General features: G+C 35.3%; 1 long non-coding RNA gene across 2 annotated transcripts; it reads left to right on the top strand.

The window, feature by feature from the left end:
• Window positions 1–1,084: 1,084 nt before the first annotated feature.
• Window positions 1,085–2,382, top strand: LOC113293306. Of its 2 annotated transcripts, none has more exons than XR_003332196.1 (3): window positions 1,085–1,360; window positions 1,459–1,523; window positions 2,314–2,382. It is a non-coding gene; the product is annotated as an uncharacterized LOC113293306 (long non-coding RNA). The 2 variants fall into 2 exon arrangements; XR_003332197.1 differs by lacking the exon at window positions 2,314–2,382 and adding an exon at window positions 1,683–1,887.
• The last annotated feature ends 2,545 nt before the right edge of the window (window positions 2,383–4,927 follow it).

Here is a 4,927-nt window from a genome sequence, read left to right as displayed (position 1 = left end):
AACTAATAAAACGAATCCAATGGGAGAGACGGTAACCAGGGTTTATACTATCTACCTTCTATTCAATTACTTAAATGAAACATAATTCATGAATATTTATTTATTATTCGTTCTATCGACATCACCTATTATATGTATTACAGTCGCAAATGTCACTGGTATACCCTAAGCATAGTGCATCAAAAGAATAAATCCAAGCATACACCATCAAATTGCATCAGCGATAAAATTATACGAAACTAAAATATTGATTCACAAATATTATCTGACTCTTCTAAGCATAACCCATCAAAGAAATTAACCCAAACATGAATATCAAATAATGAGACAAATATTTTTTTATGAAACTAACAATTAGGCACAAAGGTTATTGTATACAAAACCGGTGAAGCAACAACTCATTTTTCAATTAATCAATAAACAATATCAAGAACTAATCTAGTCTTTCGCTCCATTTTATTCAATTCAAAGTAGCCTAAAACTCCATGTGGTTTCAACATAAATCCTAACTACAAAAATCTAACAAGACATGGCTTTCTCAAAAGCCTTAAATATATAGAAATAAAGCATTCGCAAATCGAAACAGAATGGGAAAAATAGAAATGCAAACCCCCCTCATTTCTGTTCACGGCGTCCTCCTCTCTTCTTCTGCGGCTTTCGGCTCTGTAGCCGCAGCTTCTTGTTGTCGGAACCCCCTTTCTTCTCTCTTCTGGTTCACATCGATATATAGGTCTTGCTTCTCGAATAGCAACCACCAAAGCCCAGTCAGTTCCGGTCCATTTCTATTATTTGACCCTTTAAGTTCAGTTCCTTCTCAAGTCCGGCTAAGCATGACTTCTTAGAGCTTGTTTGTTTGCAGCTGACTCGGTGTCTGGGTCTGAGTCAACCCCTGACTCGCGCCGAGTCAGCAGTCAGACTGTTTGTTTTGTAAATTTAGCAACCCCTGACTCGACATCTGAGTCGAACCTAACCCCTGACTCGGGCCCTAGGGAGTCAGGCATTGAAATGCTGCTGAGTAGGTGGTTCAAACCCCTGACTCACTGAAATTGACGAAAATGCCCTCACGTTTTAGATCAAAAAAACTCATTTCCTTTCTCATTTTCTTCGTTCATTCCGTCGGAAGCAGAGATGGGTGATGAGGAGGCAAACCCTAGATCTATTCTCAACTGATATCTTCTTCACCTCTCTCAACAAATCGAGTAATTTCTATCTCAATCATCACTCTCGTCTCATCTTTCCATCTCTTTCAAATCATTTAAAAGCTTCTTTTAGAAGGTTTTATGTTTTTTACTCTCTCTCTCTTTCATGTCTTCTCGATCTGCTCTGAAGAAGAGTTTCTGTTCTGAAGAAATCCAACCAGGTAATAGGTTTAGATTATAATCAATTGTTCTTTGTTCTGTGTATATCTTTGTTTTAGAATATGTTTGCTATGGATTTCATTTTGAATTTATATTGCAGCTGAAAGCATCAATCTGGGTTTTTAGGTCATCTGTGAGATTCAGAAGCATCGATCTGATAATCAGGTAATAAGGTCATCTTTTTGTTCTGATTTTATGATTTGGGTCCAAATTTTTCGATTTAGGGTTTGTGAGATTTAGGGTATCAAATTATTTTTGTTCGATTTCTACATTTGGGTTTTCTTTCTGGGGTTTCAAAACAGCGATGAATTGGGTTTGTTCTAGGTGACGCTTCAGAGTTTTATCATAGCCATAATTGGGCCTTCAGTAGCACTTGTGATTTCATGGACAACAACAATGAGGGCAGTTATACAATTGATTATGATAGAACATGGGTCTTTCCTGTTTATAGCTAGGATACTAGACCATACAACTAGGGATTTCATTTTGTTTTTCCTTTTTACAGTTAAGAAATCTCTAGGTAACTGTAATGATAACAACCCTTATTGAAATTATAAGTACTTTCTAAATCTTTTTGAATCTTTCATTGCTATGTTTATTGTGCATTTTGTGACTTACTTTAGTCCTAGGCTCTTAGCCTTATAGGAAATATATTTGATTACAATTAGTAAGAACCATCTTCAGTTAAAACCCAAACAAAACTAATCAGCAAAAACCATTTGAGCTTGTGAAAATTTTTAATCTGACAGGGCTGTAAACTGCATGTCAATATTTTCTGTAATTATAGTTTATACCATAATCATGAGAGGAGCAGCGAATACGCAGACTGAAAATACAGAGCAAATCCACGTCATGTCAATATTTTCTGTAAACTGCATGTCAATATTGTCAAAAGTTAGCACACTCTTTTTGTTTCAAATTACCCACGTCTTGTATTTGTTTTACTTTATTCTAGTTCTCTATGGAGAAAAAGGAAGATGAGAAAGCAAATAAGATAACTTTTAGGAGCGTCCCAGAATTTAGAGGGATATTTATTGAACAGTGTTTGGCACAAGCTACTGAGTATGGATTTTCTGGAACTTCTTTGAAGCAAACTTCGTGGGGAAATTTGTGCAAGTTCTTTTCTGAGAAGTATGACTGCACCATCACACAAAAAAAGTTGAGAAACCACTGGGATTACTTGCGAACCCAATATGTCACTTGGTCCCGTCTCTTAGCTAGAACCGGACATGGGTATAACGCGGAGACGAACACATTTGATTGGAGCGAAGAGCAATGGGTTGAATTAGACAAGGTAAGAGACTATTTCAGTTTTGTTTGGACTTTATGATTGAATTAAATTTATGCTTCTAATAATGGTAATTGACATTGTTGTTTCCAATTGTGTGATGATGAAAATTCTTGAATATTTAACGTGTCTTACGAATTTACCTGTTCATGTGTGTTTTATGTACTTTATGTCTTACGGTCACTAATTATCATGGTGATAATTGATTTCAGATCATTTTAATTGTTATTTTTTCATCTTTTATTTTTTTAATGTTCTAATTAGTTCATAGTTGGTTTATCTGAACTCAAAGATGGGTTTCTTTATGCTTTGTATCACCTAATATTCATCAACGTGATCCAAAATCAGTGTTTCCTATTGTAGTGCTTCTTCTCTGTATTTTTTAAGATCTCATTCTTGGTGACTAACGATGAGGTAAATTCGTGTACCCATGTTTGACCATGTTTTTCTAATTCCATAGTCATTTCAGCTGATAATTAAGGTTTAAAATGACCGGAAACACTTCCTAACTAGAATCATAGACAACTTCCAATGAAATATGAGGTGAGCTATATAGTATGGTCATTGTTGGTCGATTCATATGACTTTGGTACTACTGTATTACATTGGTAATATGGTGATTTTCTTATCTTGTGACAGTTTAATATGGTCATATGTCTATACGGTAGTGTAGTAGCTGGATAGATGTACACACAAGATCCTAAACTTCAAGAAAGAGAAAGAATGTTGAGCCCTTTAAGCTGGAATGCAGGATTGTTCACAAGATCATAATCATAATCTAACCTCAATACAAAACCAAAAGTCCTTGTTAAATGTTTCCATAACCTTAATGAACCGTAATGTTCTGTTTGGTGCATCTAATTATAACTTTGATTGTATAAACAGCTGAACATATTTATTAATTTTTACTTTCTAATTGATGCAGACAATCAAAAACGCTAGTCAATTCAAGAACAAGGGGCTGGAAGATGCAGAGAAGTTGCAGAATTTATTTGATGGGAAATTCTCCACTGGAGCTAATAGAGATACGCCTGGAAGAGTGGAACCGCCTTGTTCAGCTGGAACTTCTATAACTGCAGGGGTTTCAAATAATGGATCTGAATCTCGTACAAGTCATGGAAAAGAAAAAAATCATGAGGATGACAACGAGGTTGATTCTAGTCTCAATGCAAAGGGGAGTGGCAGGAAAAGGAAGAAGGAAATGGAGGAAGAATCAAGTGATCTATTAACTGAGAAAGTTTGTTCTATTGTAACATCGATGGAGACTCATCTTCAACATAAGAAACTTGCTCTAGAAAAGGATAGCGCAGCCGAATTCATGAAAGCTTTGGATAATTTACTTGAGACTGATTGCATCACAATGGATGAGTATTTGAGCATAACTCTAAAAGCTTCAGAGATGCCTGGTTGGCAGAAATTGTTTGTCAGTTTGAAAAACGATGAGCGTCGTGTTGCCTTTGTACACAAACTTTTAAAAGAACGTTGAGAAATCTTGAATACTCATCCACTGAGATGTTGAGAAATTAGGAAATAGTTAGAGATGTTAGGGTTGCAAAACATTCGTGTTTGTTACTTACGTACTCGATTTTTATTTTATGTTGAATGTTGAATGAGTATTTATTGAAGTTAATGGATGAATCAGTATTATTTGTGCTTATTTGTGCTTAATGAGTGAATGTTGAATGAATGAATACGTATTTTCTTATTGGTTACATTGAATTGCTTGCTGGTTATTTTCTTATTTATGCTTTTAACCTTTTTCTTTCATTTCATTGCAGATTGAAAGGCTACACTTGCTTCAAAGGTTACAGGGGTGACCCTTATGTCAGTCCTGGATGCATAGGTATGTGATTTCAAATAATGGGTCATGAAACAAAATCGTTAGTTTTCTTACTGTCATTTGTTGGATGTCCTTAGATTTCACTACGAAGTTGGATTTCCAATTTTGCTGAATAGATAAAACTGAAACATTGTTAATTCAACTTAACAGAGTGTGGGGATGAAAAATATGGGACCTGTTCTTGTCCAAAGGGCAGTCATCAAATCGATGGGCTAGGCTGCAGCGATATCCAGCATTATTTTCTTATACTCGCTCTCTCTATTTGTGAGTCTTCGTCTAGGTTTCTATTCAATTATTGTTTTGTTGGTGTAGATTCATGTGCAAGTAGATGTTTCATAGAGTGATTTTGCAGATCTTGTTGAAGTGTTCATGCAACACTACTTCTATTTTGATGAGTTAATGATTATTGTTTGGGTTTATGAGGTAGTTAGGGTTTAAGAA

The sequence above is a fragment of the Papaver somniferum genome, chromosome 7 (assembly GCF_003573695.1).
Source record: "Papaver somniferum cultivar HN1 chromosome 7, ASM357369v1, whole genome shotgun sequence".
Taxonomy (NCBI): domain Eukaryota; kingdom Viridiplantae; phylum Streptophyta; class Magnoliopsida; order Ranunculales; family Papaveraceae; genus Papaver; species Papaver somniferum.
This window is presented reverse-complemented; position numbering and strand designations above follow the sequence as displayed.